The sequence below is a fragment of the Chiroxiphia lanceolata genome, chromosome 2, assembly GCF_009829145.1.
Source record: "Chiroxiphia lanceolata isolate bChiLan1 chromosome 2, bChiLan1.pri, whole genome shotgun sequence".
NCBI lineage: Eukaryota > Metazoa > Chordata > Aves > Passeriformes > Pipridae > Chiroxiphia > Chiroxiphia lanceolata.
In genome coordinates, this window is record NC_045638.1 from 31,057,459 (window position 1) to 31,074,679 (window position 17,221).

A 17,221-nucleotide genomic window follows, 5' to 3' on the forward strand; every position below is an offset into this window, starting at 1 on the left:
CAAGCTGAATACGTTAACTGGTGTATCTTTAGTTTTCATTTCTAAGGACAAAGAAATGATAAATATTTGTAAATGCCTATTGCAAACCACTAGTTTAGGTAAAGCTCTTATGTAATTTACATTAACTTAAAGCCCTAACAAGTTTCAGTCACCACAGCATATCATGCTGTAACACCAAGTTTTAATACAGCCATAATAAAATGCAGAATCCTAATTGCCATTAACTTGCAATTCTAGAGGTTGTACATGTTCAGGTGCTGAGGAAGGTCTACTTATTTTAGGTCATTTCAGTAAGTAAGTGTGCTATTCATTGATAAAATAAGGATAAGATAGACCATTTCCATTGTTTTATTATTCACACATTACTTAAACAGGAGAAATAAAATAGACAAATTTCAGGTGAATTTTACACTAAATACTTTTAATGCATTTAATAGATCTACTGAGCAGTACTTGCAAGAGATAATTTCAATAGTTAACAGGAATATAGACTGAAAAATTGAGTGCATATTACTGAGAGGAAGATTGGAAAACTGATAGATGAGCATGAGAAATTAGTACCAATAAACACAGCTGAAATTACAGACAACTCAATCTCCTGTAGAACACAGATTCTTCATCATCTCTGAATTAAAGCTCTGGATCTCACATTCTGGGTGCTGGCATAAAAGACCTGTTTATCCCACATGGCTCCTGGCTTTGTGAATATGTGGTATGTTACATGATAAATTTTGAGTGGGATGGGGAAATGGACCATTTTAAAGAAATTAGCTTACTGAAGCACCTGCCTTTCTTACAGTTTTTCAAAGCATAGCCTGGTCTGGAAAAAACTCCTGGTTCAACATTTCACATATACAGTCAAATTAAAATGCTTAATTGTGCAGAGTATTAGTCAGTGCTGATCTCCTGAGGAAATAGGAACTTTATGAATGATGTCTGCCTCCCACTGTAAGGAGTAAAATTATACTGTTTAAAGAATATATATGTTAAGCACCTAAGGCTGTTTAGAAAAGTCTGAGATCCCATAGTAAGCTATTATGGTATTGTGAAAAAGAGTTTTATGAAGCAAGTTATTTAGTTTAGAAGGTAAGAAGAAGAAATTGTGAAATAAAATTGAGCAAAACAATTTTTTATTTGTTGATAAGCAATTTGCTAATTAAGAAGAGAAAAGTGATTGTGTTGAGCTATGCTGATGAAAAAAACCCCTGGGAATAAGAGTATAGCTGTCTTTTGGAGGGAAAAAAATTAAAGCACATTTTCAGGGGTACCATGTGCATCTCAAAAGCATGCTGATGAATGTCAACCCATTAACAATGCCAAACCATGCGAAGTGGGCTGCCAAGGAAGATACTGGGAAAAAAACCATGGTCTGCAAACACAGAAATACAGGTTTTGACTAAGATGTGAGGACTTTGGGCTCAAGCAGATAATCTAAGCATGCTCCTGTACACTGCTTTATGGGCAGAGAGACTCTGCCTGCTCTCGGGACTGCAGCCAACAGGCATCTCTAGTCAGAAAGGCAGGGAGCTACTCTTGTAGAACCCCGAGCCAAGGTGTGGGTGCCCCCCTCCTTTCCACAGTGGTGGGGGCTCCGGTGTTCCTAGTGTCAGAGGGACAGAGGACCACGAGTACTTTATCCAGACCTGGCTTGTCACAGCTCCAGCTCCTCCTAGGTGACAGTCTAGTGCACAGGTACGTGCTCAGGAAATAACCTGTTTTTGAGCTACAACAGGACAAAGACAGAAAACAGTAAATGCAGGTTTCAGAATCATGCTAGTCTTTAGTTTTGGTCTATCTTTTGTTCATAGACCTGCCAGCCTGCAGTCCTGATAGTGCTTATTGAACACTGCAGAGCTGATTTCTTTCCTGGGTCCATCCTTGAGCAGAACACCACTGATGGCAGCACTGTTGATATCTTCAGTGACAGAGATGCACGTGCCTGTTCTAAAACCTTGGGACAATCCAAACTTGGCCATTTGGAAATGTTGGGGGTTTTTTTATCAGGAGAAAGAGAGAAAGAGGTTTTCACTGGTTTGGTTTGAATGTCCAGGTGACACTACTGGAGACAAGATGGCATCTCAAGAGAAAAGAAATCATAAAATCCACATTTATAATCCCACTTCAAGCCTACTCTAAGCACTGTCCAGGTAATGTCTGTATCAATAGGGATCAAGCAAGACAATTGTGCAAACACACCTGTGCCCTCTATCAATTCCCGCTTTCACCTGTAAGTCAGAAAAAGTGAAAAAACACCAATTAAAAAACCCCTACTTGTGTAAACATCATGTGTAAATATTTTGTCAGTTTGTTTTGTTTTACTTGTGGAGCATGATTAGAAGAAGCAAGGGCAGTTGAAGAAGGAGGGAGAGAGAGGGGGAATGTACCTGCAGTTTTCAAAAGAAGTATCAAGAACTTTTCCATAAGGCAGTCTTGAGCAATAAGTGCCTTGGCAAATCTGTAATGTGATTTTCCAAGTGGTGTGCAAAATGTCATCCAAGTTTAAATCTGTAATATTGCTTTAATCTCCAAAAATGAAATAATAATGTTTGTCTTTACTACGTTTGATCCAATCTCACACTCCTTTCCAGACTAAGTTCCTACTGATTTTAGCAATCTGGGTCCAGTAATGCACATTAGACTTATCAATTTATTTACAGCTCAGATCTGTCATTACCATTAGGTATCTAGGATACACATTTCGTGCACATACAGCACATAGAGAACATGCACTTGTAGACATACTTTCATTGGATATGATAATATAAGGATCATTATCCTGCCTAAAGAAATGCATTTGAATTGCATACGTCTAAAGCTACCCTCTAAACACCAGATAAATACCTTCCAAAAATAGCATCACTCATTTTTCACAGCAGGTGTCATTCATCAGGTACGAGGCTGCATCTAAACGTGTTAGTAATAACAATTCAGTTTGGTATGTGACTCCAGCTCATTACCAGCAGCCTCAGGCACTGAAAGCTAGTGAAGTCACTAAAGCAGTACAGAAATACTTAATCCTATAGCAAATATTTAGTCCTATGACATGAATATTACACAAATATTGATCCTGCAATTTAAAAAGACTCAGAAGAACCTGGCTTTTCTCCTTCAGTGCTCTGACCTGTCTCGCAGTTTGCTTACCTCCATGGTACTGTTTGCAGAGCTGGGCCAGCTGCCCACCATACCTAATCTGAAAGGGGGCAGTGTGCACAGCAAAGCGGGAGCCGAGGGAGCAGATCCTGCCCCTCCATAGGCAGAACCGATGGCTCTAGAAGCTGTGACTGCAGCTCTGCCTGTGAAGAAAGAATATTGCAAGTGTAGGACAGCCCAGTCCCCCACACCACTCCTGTCCTTCCTGTGGGATCTGCTCCCAGGTGGCACCACCAAAGTGATTTTTTTGAGGGTGGGGATGATGGTCTGTCGCTGCCTGTCATGCTGCATTACCATGAAGCCCACGGTGATGTTGTGGTTGCTGGCACCCCTAGAGCATGGTGCTTGGTGTCCCCCAATTGCCATGTGACCATGCTGGCAGAGGATCCCTGCCAAAAGCCTTTTTTTGGCATCCCCTCCCCCTACACGGGCACTGCCACCACAACTAGCAGAACTGCCAATGAGAAATGCCACCGTGCTAATTAGGAGTCTGCAGGGAATCTTGTTGCATGTTTCTACTTAATTTGTGATATTCACACTAGGCCTGACAGAAAGCCGCTGAGGGGACAGGAGCATTTCCAGTGACTTTAAATGGGCTGCTTGCCCTGGGACACCGATAATGGCAGCCCGGTTTGCACAGGCAGTGAAAAGGCTCTCCTCAGGCCCCACCAGACACCAGAGCCTGTTGACCTTAATTAAATTTCATGGCACACTTGGCTCAGTCCTGCAGTAATTGCTCAGCCTTTACTTATATGCCTTGGCTAAATGGGAATGCCCTCCTAAGCAGCAGTTTACAGAGAGAGCAAAATATGATGAGACCCTTCTGCAGCACCCGGTGCCTTTTTTCAGTGCGATGTGTTTATTACTACTCACTATTCTTACAGAAATGTTTCCAAACCCTGGTCACATCCCGAGTGTTTGTGGTGCTGCACAACACAAACAGCAGGAGCCAGTATCCCAGGACCTTGCCACCCAGATACTTTCCGGTTTTAGTTTGAAACCTCAGCTACAGAAACACAAAGCAAACTGAGGTCTCCTCAGATGACAAACCTGGGACATCAACAGTCACCTGGAGGTGGCACATGAGGAAAGGGCCCAACCCTGTCCTAGTTTCTGCCTCCCCAAGGATGAAGGACAGCTTTGCTGCTTGCCCATGCCGAGGGGATGGGAGGGTGTCCTTTGCACAAAAAGTCACAAAGCAAATGGCGGAATTACTGTCCTTGATATGTCCTATCACCTGACCTCTCCAGCTGGGAAGTGTGGAGGAGAGGGCCAGGGCTGGATCCCTGTCTGGCAGGCGGAAAGGGACACTTGCTGAGGCTATGCAGTGATCCCAAAGAAGCCTATGGCCACACTCATCCTTGCAGACCACAAACCTAGAGAAGAAACTTCCCCAGTAACTCATGAGGTTTTATCCTCCCCTAGGGTCCTGGAAATAAAAGCAAGATCACACCAGCTCTCCTGACATTCCTTTTTTTGAGTCTTCTGGAAACAGAGATAAATTCCCCACCTACCCTTGGGGAGACAGAAAAGGAGTGCTCAGGCTTTAATCATCTCCTTGAGGGGGAAAAATGTAGAGAAATGGGCAAAAAAGTGTGTGCAATGCTGAAGACACAAGCAGGATGAGAAGAGGGAGAGACTATGGTGAGGAAAGAACAAGGAGAGGTGAAGAGTGGAAGGGATGGAAAGCAGAGAACAAAAGGGAGAAGCCCTGAGCATTTGAAAAAGCAGGTAAATGAGGGAGCTGAGATGGGAAAGTGAAGAGGAGCACTAACTTAAGAGAGACATATAACAAAGGGAAGAAAAAGAAAATCTTAGCAATGTATTAAATAGGAAAGAAATAGGGAACAAGGTGCTAAAGAAAGCCACAATCAGAAAGAGAAGACTTCCTTGCTGAGAAGGAGAGGTGAGAGCAGGCTCATTCTAAGGGGGGAAAGTACTAAAGTTTGAAGAAATATATTACAGGCTTGACACACAAAAGCAGAGACATAAACTGTAATAGAGAGCAAAAGAAAATAAAGGGGGAAAAGAAAGCAGGTGGAACAAAAAGCAACAGGGCATGTAACATAGTTTTAAAATATTACTAAATGTAGAAGTTGGATTTAAAAAAAATTATTGTTGAGCTCATTTCTCTCTTTAGAACTGTAGAGTATGAAATGAAACATATGTACAGTCTGGTATTGCTGTTCAAATCTGCTTTTAATGGATACAGATAATAAAGCTGGTGACCATTTGAGAGCAAATGCCATTAAAAATGATGACCTGTAATCCACTGTAAACTCTTACTCTCTGCTTACACAAACAGACCTGGGTGCTTGAAATAAAGTTTTTTATTTTCTTTCTTTTCATGTGGAGGCCATTAGTCTTCTGGCCAAATTTCACTTCTCAAATGACAAGCGGTTAAAATGCTGGGCTGCAGGGTCTGTCTAAAAAGAAAATAGTTTTATTTCATATCTCCACTATTAGGAGATATAGTAATCTATTCTGTTTATTACAACTGTATAGAATATGGTGGATTACTGAACAATTTGGCAGAGGGTAGTTTCTTTTTCAAGTGATAAGGTGGCGTGGAAAAGCTGCTTTTTCCCAGCACAGCTTCCAGACAGCTTCCTGGAAGGCTCCTTGCTCATCCATTTCATACACAGCACCAGAGCTGTACACCGTGCTGTGCAGGGGAGTGAACAAGCCAAGCACTTCAGGCTACCCAATGTTGTCTTATCTGGCACGATCTGAGCACCATGCGTGCAGAAGGTGTGACTCACACACATGAACGCACACACACGTGCGCACAGACACACATACACACATTTACAAGAGATGGGCAAGGGCACTTGATGATAAAAGTCCTGGTGAGCAGAGATTGCAGAATCTTTGCTCCTGTGGGGGAGAGAGTTCCCATCCCCAAAAGGAGAAGACAAAGCCCTGGTCTAAGCAGTGTCCTGCCCTGCAGAAAATGTCCTCGGAAAACAGCCTGGGATGTCCTTGCTGAGCGCTGGGCTGGGCTGTGGGGCTGGAGGTCAGCTGCACAACTCAGCTCTTTAAACTTGTGCTAATGCAAAGAAAATGTAGTGAAAAATGTAGAATGCCTTTATGCAGGTTGTATGGGTTTTAATCACTCCTCCCAAGCTCACCAAACTGCTGCAGCTCCTTATGCAGTAACCAAATGTATGATCACATTGCTTGGCAACATTGTCCTTCCAGAATCAACACTTTCACAGTTGCCTCAGCCTCTTTCCTTCCCTCTTTCTCCCATTCAAAAACATCACCTACAATCTGCTTCCCTCTCATCAGAACAAAAGGCATACAAGCTCCCTGGCCTTTGCCACGTGACCTGCAGAGCAGGTCCCAATTAAAAGTCTAATTTTAATGTTGTTTTAATCATCAATGCACTTGTGAGATGATGACAGGAGACAAGGATGGACAAAAGATAAAGAAATCCACAAGAAAAACTAATGATGAATCATCGTTTGAAGGGTGAGTCATGCCTGAGTGCATGCATATGTCAAGCATGAGACTGGCGTAGCTTCATTTGATTAACCCAAATCTGCTTTAAGTCTTCTCTTGCAGCTCTGCTTTTAAGGAAACAGTAACACAAAGCAGTTGTTTGTACAGTGATCTTATTGCCTACCTAGGGGAACATTCTGGTGAATCCCAGCATAGAAGCCAGGTCTGGAAGAGACTTCCAGTCTCACTTCTAATCCCAAGACAAGGCCAATTCCACTCTAATCCCTTTTTAATAGAGGTTTGTATAGTCTACTCTTTAAATTTGCTGGAGGTGGAGATTCAGACCATCCCCATCTACCATTGTAGACTCAGACCTCCCACAGCCATCGTTGGATTTTACCATGAGAGTAGCAGCTATCATTCAACAGGGGAAATTTCAGGACCACACACAAAGGTGTGAGAGCAACCATTATGTTTCACTGGCCGCATGCTCTCCCTGATGCCTCTCACCGCTGATGGGCAGCTGCACAACAAGCAGGGTGTGCTTCTGCACGGAGGACCGTGCCAGCTGCCTGACCACTGGTGCTGATGTGAGGGATGGAGCGTACCGGCGGCAGCATCTCAGGCTTAGGTCAGTGTGGAGGGATGGAGAAGCTGAGCTCCAGGCTATCATCTGCTGTGTAGCATCTCTGGCTGCAGTTTGACAAACACATTCACCTCACACAGGTCGGAAGTGATGCTCAGCGAGGCAATGGTGGGGCTGCAGCTGCTGCTGGCCCGGCTGCCCAGCGTCCCCAGAGACTGGCTGTCCCCTGCAGGCACGGTTCTGCTCCACGCCACATGGTGAGGCTGGTCTGCTGTTAGCAGGGCCACCTCGTTACGGCCATTAGAGGTGAGCGGAGCACTCTGCTGTGTCCCTGCTTTTATGTGACACCACAGCAGCACAGTCGCATTTACTCTTGCACTGCTGTCCCATTCAACTGGCTGCTGGACTGCTGGCATTGCCAAAGCTATGCCAGCATTTTTCTCCATTGCTACCAAAAAAATTACCCAAACCCTATTATACTTGTATGTATGTGTTTCCTGGGGAGCAGAAGGGAAGATCTGCTTCATGACAGCAGAAACTGTGTAGCAGCCTTCCATGGTAGGCATGCAGAGTTTTCTACCAAATAGAATATACTCATTTATTATATAGAAAAGCATATGTATATTAACAGTTAAGGAACCTGGGGTTTTTTTCTGCACTGATGTAAAAGGATTTGGGGGTTGTAACTCATTTAGAAAGGAATCCAATGCTGATAAATACACCACATTTTGCTTGGCAGTCAGGTGGTCTGGAGAATTCCTGATTTCTAGTCCAGTGCTGAGCTGCACAAACACAGAGATAATACCATGTAACTCTTGCAAGCATTTAGCCATTGGCAAACAGCTGCCTAGCAATCTCTTTATGAGATTTATTTCTCTCTCATGGTTTTGTCAAGGAAACAGTAGTTATTGATAACATTCAGAAACACAGAGGTGCTCTTTAATACTCAGGACAGTGAACAAACCAAAAATCCGCTATAGAAAATAAGCTTGTGTGAATATTTGACTTTTTCCTCATTTTATAGATTATATGTTCCCAGTACTTATAATTCAGGGAATATTTATTTGCAAATAAGATCAGCTCCAGTATCCCTAGAGGTATAGGTTTTGTGGTTCTCTGATCCCTAACCCTAACCCTTGTGGCAGCTTGGGGCTGTGGCTGAAGTCCCCAGCACCATGAATGGCCCAGATTAGAAATTATGTGGACATAGCAATGTTCGGTATAGTGCTGTGCTGCCTTTGGCATGCCTTTTCCAGCCCCAGTGCCCTAGAGCTGTAGGCTGTGTGGTCCTCTAAAACCTAATGCTAACCCTAACCCTCGTGGTAGCTTGGGTTCTGAGTCTGAGGTGCTCAGCCCAATGAGTGGCCCAGATAAGAATGGTTTGGAGGCAGCAGTGGTGGTGCAGTGCCACGTTTTCTTCGGGAGGATTTTTCCAACCCCCATGGAAAACCTTTTGCTTTATTTTATGCAAACATCTCTACTTTAACAGGCATTTCACATAGCATTCATACTGTGGGTTGCAGCAACATCACTCATCTTCCTGCAGGCAAAACTCTGGTTTGTTTTGACAGTCATTCCTGATGCTTTTTCCTGTTGCAAAAAAAAGGTAACTTACCCAAGATGGGACTTGGGACAGCCATGGGAAGGTAAGAAAACTGAAACACATAGCAGGCCCAATATTGGTGAAGCATTTGTGCTTTTCCTCTCTCCAAGCAGAGCTGGATCATCACTCCACAGAGGGTCGAGCTGGGTAGCCAGTGCCAATGTCTCCCTAAAACTGAAGCACATCAGTTTTTCCTCAAAATGAAAGTGTTGCCTACAGTTCTGAGCCTGTGGGAAAACCACTCCTGGCAGCTGAGCAAGTTGCAGTATGCTGCAGCTCTGGTGCTTGCTGATTCCTTTTGGAAGGGAGAAAGGGCAGACTGGGAAAATAACACTTGAAAATTTATTCCAGCACATTGGAGAAAGCTCCATCTCACCTCACCTGCACAATTCCAGCAGATTCACCCTGCAGGAGGCAGCTGGAGGGCAGGTACCAGGCAAGATCCATGCTGCAGTATAACATTTTGCCTTAATTTTGGCTCACTGCAACCAAAGCACCCCTATGAAACCATCCCTACAGGCTCTGCAGGCAGCACACGGCCTAATGCCATATTAAATTGCCTCTTTCATTCTGTGCAGCACAGCAGTATCGGCAGAAAGAAGAAAACATAAAAGCATATCACACGAGTCAAGGCAGCTTCTGTACTGCAAACTTGCCCTCTCCATTAGGTTAGTTGTATAAGAGCTGATTGGTTCCTCTAGGGGGAAAGATGAGATTTGGCACTACAGTGCTCAAGGGCTTTCTCAATAAGGGAAAAAAACTATTATGGCCAACTCTTGTATCAAGGCTAGTACTGAGCTTGCCTTAAAATTAGGAAACTGCATTTTGGGGTTTTGCTTCTTTGCTGCTTATATTTCCCTCTGTAGGGATGCTGCTGCATTTGGGAATTTCCACATACTTGTGTTTGTGGTGTGAACCAACCGGTCAAATCCAATTTCTGCTCAAATTTATAGCAAGCTTTTCACTCCATCAAAAATAACCCAGATTTAATACCAAAAACATTATAGTCCCTCAAATGCATACTTTTTCCTCTGAGTCACAAGCAAAGAGCAGTCTTTAGGCACATCCTAAGGACACCACTGTAGATCATCAAACAGCCCCAAACCTGACAGAATGGTGTCAGTTCAGCTGAGGGAACAGCCTGCTCTTGCTAAGCTCACAGCAGGGAAAGGAAGGGATTGTGGCAGGTCACTGTTTTTGCACCTAAGCAAGGACTTCTGGAGCACTTTGAAGTTTGGTTGAATTCCCTCCATACTTCTGATTCCTGGGTTAATTTACCCAAACAGGCACTGCTGAACAGAGCTGGAATAGGGCAGGACTGCAGACCTGCCCCTACTCTGTGCACTGCCAGCCAGAACAAACAAGGAGAGGAGGAAGGAGGAATTACCCTGGTGATCCCTTCTGTGATTCCCCAGCAGCTGCAGTCCTCAGCTGACCCCGGCAGGGAGAGACTGTGAGAGTTACACTGGATTACAGATCCCAGCTGCTCTTAACCCAGGGGCAGCCACGACTGATTTGACCAACGGTGCAGCAGGAACTGCCTGCATGCATGGCTTCATTGCACCCACGCAGTTATTTATACAGTCTTCATGACTTCCCTTTGCCTTTCTTTTATCGCTGCAAATCCTCACTATGTTGTTGTGTGGCAGTAATATCCTTGCCACTTATTTTGAGACAGTTTGACTCTAACGCTTTTAAATTCAAGGGGGTGGCTAGTCCTGGGAAACCCCACTGCTCATCAGAGCAAGGAGTTTGGATCCTAATGGACGTTGATGGTTCTTTCCTCTTTTCCTTCTTTAGAAGGTCCTTCCTACATCTTTTGGTACTCACTGGTACAAAATGAGAGGATATCCACATATCTGGTCACCAAGTAGGGGTCACCAGTGGGGGAGAAACTGTCTCAAGGAGCAGAACTGCACTGAAGTGAATTACCTGATGGCATGTGGGACTTCATACTATTTTCTTTTTGGATCTACCTGGGAATTCACACCTCTTGGGCACAATGCATCTTAACTTCATCCGGGGGAAAACTGATGCACTTCTCCTTGCCCATTTTCAAATATTTATCTTTTATATTTTGTCCTCAAGGAAAAAATATTTATACCACCTACATCACTTCTGTCCTGATAGCTTGTTGTTCTATGTATAGTTTTATTATATAGGGGCACACATAGCTGACTGGATCACCTACCTCTGTAATTTTTACCCCTCACAGCCCCCGTCACTGCTGCCAAACATGCCCAGAGCTGTCCTATGTGAGCATAGTAGCACTAGGAAGATCCAAAATCAAGACATCCCCTCTGCCTCCTCCCCTATGCCTGTCCTAAAGTAGCCCTGGCTGTGTATTCTATGCAGTGGGAAAAGTTCATTAGACTGTATCCGACACTCACACTCACTTTTATTTTTGCAGCATAAGGATGTTCAAGGATCAAGACAGCAGAATTCCTAACCTACATGGATTTTTTCTGCCGCAACAGAAGGTCTTGGGCTGCCTCTGGTGGGAGACTCAAACCCAAGCTCCACAGGCTGGGGGGAACAAGACAAGTGATTGTTGTTTAGCACTATTGCTTTATTCCAGAGATTTACATAATATGTAAAAAATTAACAAGTGAAGTGTTTTGTATTTCTTCAAGGGCTGCTATTATCATCCTGCTTGTCTTCTGTGGGTGTTGCTGCCTCTGTCTCACACTCATCACCACACCACAGGGTTGCTGGAAAGAACAGGAGAGGTCAAGTTTTCAATGATGAGTTTTCCTTTTTCCTTTTTTTTTCCTTTTTCCTTTTTTCCTTTTTTTCCCTTTTTTTCCTCCTTTCTCTTTCTCCTTTCTCCTCTCCCCTCCTCCCCTCCCCTCTCCTCTCCTCCCCTCCCTTCTCCTCTCCTCCCCTCTCCTCCCCTCTTCTCTCCTCTCCCCTCCCTTCCCCTCCCCTCCCCTCCTCTCCTTTTGAAAGGCCTAAACCATACAATGTGCAAGACTAAGACTCCAGCTGTTCAGGACAGTATTTAAGCACATGCTTGTTTTTAGGCTCAATTGTGAACAGACATGAGCAAAGTTATGGGGTTTTGCTGAGTCACAGCCTAAATTATCCAGCATACACTTTGCTCCTTCACTCATCTAAGTCATTCTAACACTTATTGACAGATCAAACTCTGCATATGATAAGTGAGTTTATGTTGCTAAAAATGCAACCTTAGAAGTCACTGAGATTGACTGTCTTTAATCCACCAGACTATGGGCCAGGTCCATGCTCTGGCTGTGGGAAGCAAGGAGTGCTGAGGGAGGAACACTGCAGACCTGGCATGACCTGCCAGCAAGCAGAGGACAGGCTGGCTCTGTGCAAAGCACTCTTTCCAAGTGTCATAAAGTCACGGTGCTTATTAGGTCAGAAACCTCAAGCTGGTGGAAACAATTTCTGCCAGTGTACACTAGAGCAATCTGACATGCAAACATCCTTGCGTTATCTGCAGTGGGTAGGAAAAACCAAGCCATTTTCTCTCCAAAGGCAGTAATAAAGGTCCTGCAGTCCTAGCTCCTTACACAACCCTAAGAACAGACCACAGTTTCACAAATTTGTGAATTAAGTTACCTGATGTTAGGAACAGGAACTCCTACATAATACCCTCATTAATACCCACAGGACAGCAATGAGTCTGCTATTCCAATACTCTCTGTTAAATAAAATCAGTCCCTGCTTTGGTTAATACACTGGATATGTGAAACTTATTATTCTTAGTCTATGTTTGTGTGTTAGAGGAGTAGTAGCCAACTCCAGATGATGGGACAGATGGAATTTTACAGTGCATAAAAAAATTGGGTTCTCGATAATAAGTCATATGTTACACTTGCACGTTCTTCTACACAATTAAGATATTTCCTTTAACAATTAGCAAAAATGGAAGAGAATTGGCACCACAGCATTTTGACATAGCTGTAATAAAACTGCAGAGCTGAAACTACAGAACTTGCATATTCTTCCCACAGGACTCTACCCAGAAAAACAGATTTAAGGAAGCATGGTATGCTCATTGGGATATACTGCAGCAGAAATTGCTCATCTTTCTGGGTCAGAAAGGACTCCAATAAAGAAGGCCACTCTAACTCTCCAGTGCTCATGACTGCTCTTGCTCTGTGCAATGGGCTCTGAGACCACTGAGTTGACTCAACTTCAAAATGCAAGTCTCTTCAAAGATGTGCAATGGGAAAAGGAGAGCAAAAGTTTTCAGTGACATTAACTCCCTCCATCTTCACCACCTTTTAGCAGCCAACACTGGACATCAACTTCGCCTCATAGCCTTCTAGTCACTCCCTCTCCCAAATCGTTAGGCAGACAGCGCTGGGTAGGAGAGACAAGGCTGTCAGTTCCCAGGGAGCAGGACTCACCACCTCCAGCACCTGGGGCGGTGATGTGTGACTTTGTTGAATTTCTAGATAATAACTACAACTCCTAATGAAGACTACCTAAAGATTCCAGAAAAGACATTGAAGGTGGGTTTTCAACATCATCCAATGTAGGTGTGGCAGCCACTGCGCTAGCCCTTAAGCCAAACCACACTTGCTCTGTAAATCTGCAGCTTCTCTTTTCAAGGAAGTTGTTTCCTTGGTGATCACCATGACCCTGAGATTCCACTTGTGTTTGCAACAGAAAAACAAAAAAAGAAATAAGCTAATACAGAGATAAAGGTTTGCTAACATGGTTTTCATCTCCTTACTAACAGCAGTGGTTATCCAGAAAGGAAAGCTTTTGTCTGCCTCCCTTCTGATCAAAGATCAGTTCCCTCTGATGGCACTAGGTTAGGTCATTTCCTCCCTATTATATCTGCATAAACTAAGAGATAGCAAGTGTTGTCAGGCACATCCCAGAATCAGTGGGTAGGGAATCATCCTCACCCCTACATCCACTGGTCTGAGCTGTAAAGGGGACAGCTAACAATGAAGTAGATGACTGGGAAGGAAAACCAGGGGACCATGGAGAGAAAACAGTTTCTGGAGTACCCACAGTTCCTTTCCTGAGACACCCCATGCAATGACTCCATCCTGTACCAGCCTTTTTTATGTATTTATTTCTTTTCCTTAAGAACCTTGTAGTTCATCAGCCCTAAGTAAGTGCAATACTCTTGTGTTTGAAAATAGTATTTGCTAATAAACCATACTAAGGCAAGGAATGTGGCAGCTCTTACGATGTACTCTTCCATAGGGCTGAATACTGAGTTTCAGGTAACAAGATGCTTGGTCTCACACAGTCTCAACAGACTACAGTGGGAAAGCATGAAATATTTTGGAAAAAAATCTGTAATTTTTATTGCATTTTTTCCCTTCAGAATTGGTTGAAAAGGATCCTCTCTCGGGAGTCTCTTCATTTTAGAAACATTTTTTTTACTACAAACAAGTATTTTAATTGTGATAATTGAGAGGTGAGGATAGAGCTCTTGTTCACCTGCTATGGGTTACCAGGGGTGGGTTATTTGTGTTTTTCACCTTATCAAGCGGTTTTGTGAGTAATTCTGGAGAATAGCTGGTTTCCCATGGCTTTGACTGACTGCCTTATCTAACTGAATCATACTCAGACTTACTGTCATCTCTGAATATGTCTGTTTTGGTGACAAAATGCAAGTGACTATATTTATTTGTAGAAAAAGTAGGTCAGGGTAAAAATTTTTAGGTGAGACACTGGGAAAACTTGTTTGTTTCTTTTTTAAACATTATTGATCTTTTTTAACAGTTCTAAATATTCTGTTCAACTGTAAGCATTTTTAATTTACATTTGCAATATCATTATGAGTTTGCTATTTATTTTCACGTTCGTCTTGCAGAACCATGAACACCTGAGGAAGAATGAGAACTAAAGATGGATCCTGAACTTAATGACTACTTCTGTTGGGAGTGTATGAAATCTCTACAGTATTGCTAGTTCATATGTAAAAATGACAGGGGGTCAGGCTGATGGTAAACTGAACCTGAGAAATATAAACATCCCCATAATAGACCATTATGGAATATTCACCAAACTCTCTTTAACTCCACAGCATGGGTGTTCATCTTAGATGGTGAACTTTAAGGGTTTCTGTTCCTTGTATAGGAACACTTCCCATTTCACTGCAGACATTCCCATTATCTGTATGTGCTTTAAATCCCTTTTGAAATATGCTTGTCTATATTTGCTGCCCTTTTTGAATCATGCTAGATTCCCAGTGCCTGCAGCAATCTGTGGTACTGGGCTTGTTGAGTTAATGATGAATTAAGCAGGGTGTCTCCCTTTTTACAGGCAGACCCTCCCTGAATTCTTCCGGCCCGACAGCCCTATCTCCCTGGCAGCACCTCTCTAAGTTTATGACAAAGTCATGGGTCAGTTGAACTTTAACAGCATCCCGTGCCTTGCAAACAAGTTGTTAAGAAGTCATAAACCAGCAGGTAGATAACCCTTCTAGGAGAGCAAATGAAACATAAATTACAGTTTGGTCCCAAGTCCCTTCTTCTATACCAAACCAAAGAGTATGAAACAAAAAAATCAACTCTTGAAACTGTTTACATCACAGGTCTTTGCAGCTTTCAGCAAGTTCTGAAGGAAAACAGCATGTCCTTACACCAGAACCGTCCCTCTCAGAGAAATGTCAGGGATGCCTCCTCTGCCATCTGACCTCAGTTGTCATTTGACCATGCTTAAAAGGCAAACCAACACTGGTAGACTCCAGAGAGCAGATTGTCTGGTCTCTTTGATCTGATTTCTTCACAAGGAAAAAGTTGTCCCAAAAAGTGTGACTTTAAAGAAGCCCAGCAATCTCTGTTCTGTTGGCAGCCTGGTGACTGATTTCCTCCAGTTTCATTGCTACTGCTATAGATGTTCTCCTGGAAAATTAAAAAAGTTTTATAGAATAATAGAATTATCACAGAATCATTTAGGTTGGAAAAGACCTCTGAGATAGCCAAGTCCAACTTTTGACTGATCGCCAGCTTGTCAACTAGACCATGGCACTAAGTCCTCCGTCCCATCATTTCTTGAACATTTCCAGGGATGGTGACTCCACCATCTCCCTAGGCAGCCCATTCAAATGTTTAATAACTCATTCTGTGAAGAACTTCCTCCTGATCTCCAGCCTGAACTTCCCCTGGCACAACTTGGGTTTAGGTCCTCTTGTTCTGTTGCTGGTTGCCTGGGAGAAGAGGCCAACCTCCATCTGGCGACAACCTCCTTTCAGGTGGTTGTAGAGAAGAATAAGGTCCACCCTGAGCCTCCTTTTCTCCAGATTAAACAACCCCAGATCCCTCAGCTGCTCCTCATAAGACATGTTTTCTAGACTCCTCACCAGCTCCATTGCCCTTCTCTGGACATGCTCCAGCACCTTGATGTCCTTCTTGCGGTGAGGGGCGCAAAACTGGACACAGTACTTGACGTCTGGCCTCACCAGTGCAGAGTACAAGGGGACAGTCACTGCCCTAGTCCTGCTGACACACTATTCCTGATACAGGCCAGAATGCCATTGACCTTCTTGGCCACCTGGGCACACTGCTGGCTTGTGTTCGGCTGATGTCAACCAGTACCTCCAAGTCCTTTTCCACTGAGCAGCTTTCCAGCCACTCTCCTCCAGTCTCTAGCACTGCATGGGGTTATTGTGATCCAAGTGCAGGACCTGCCACTTGGCCTTGTTGAACCTCATGCTATTGGTCTTAGCCCATTTATCTAGCCTGTCCAGATCCCTCTGCAGAGCCTTTCTGCCCTCCAAAAGATGATCATAGATTGGTTTGGGCTGGAAGGGATCTTAATGACCATAACTTCCCCCCTGCTTCCCCCTGCCATGGGCAGGGGTGCCACCCACTAGACCAGTTTCTGGGCAGTTTTCCTGCCTTCTGTAGGCTGATTGCTGAAGAAGTGAGATTTGATTGTTTTGGTGTTTGGAGACCAAAAAGACAGTGATCTCATGAGAATAGCTGACACCAGGTGTTATATTTCTCTGTATTAGTTGTTATAATTCTATTCTCCCCACTTAGTGAGAAACAAGTCACCTGCATCCAGTAGATCTTTTCAGTTAATTCATGTTGAATGCCTGAGTCCTTCAACTAGCCAATGCTAGTTTGGAAGTTGGTTACTTGGAAATGGATATATAACATCTTGTCAAATGCATCACGTCTCTTAGTTTGCAGCATCTACAGCATTTTGTATTGTAGTAAATGGGCCACCCCATAAATAAAGTTGTAGTGGATGGAAAAGGAATAAAGATGCATGAGTTTTGCTGTAGTATTGGGAGATTATCAACAGAGCAGTAAAGAGGCAAAATATTAATTTATCTTGTACTTCCCTGACACTGACTCGCACACGCATATGCACACAGGAAAATCATCTGTGTGACCTCTGCTTGACTATGATAATATGGTAGTAATTGACTTTTCACTATTTTGTGGTTATGAGAACAGAAATGGATGTACTTCAAGATGCAAGGTTATCAT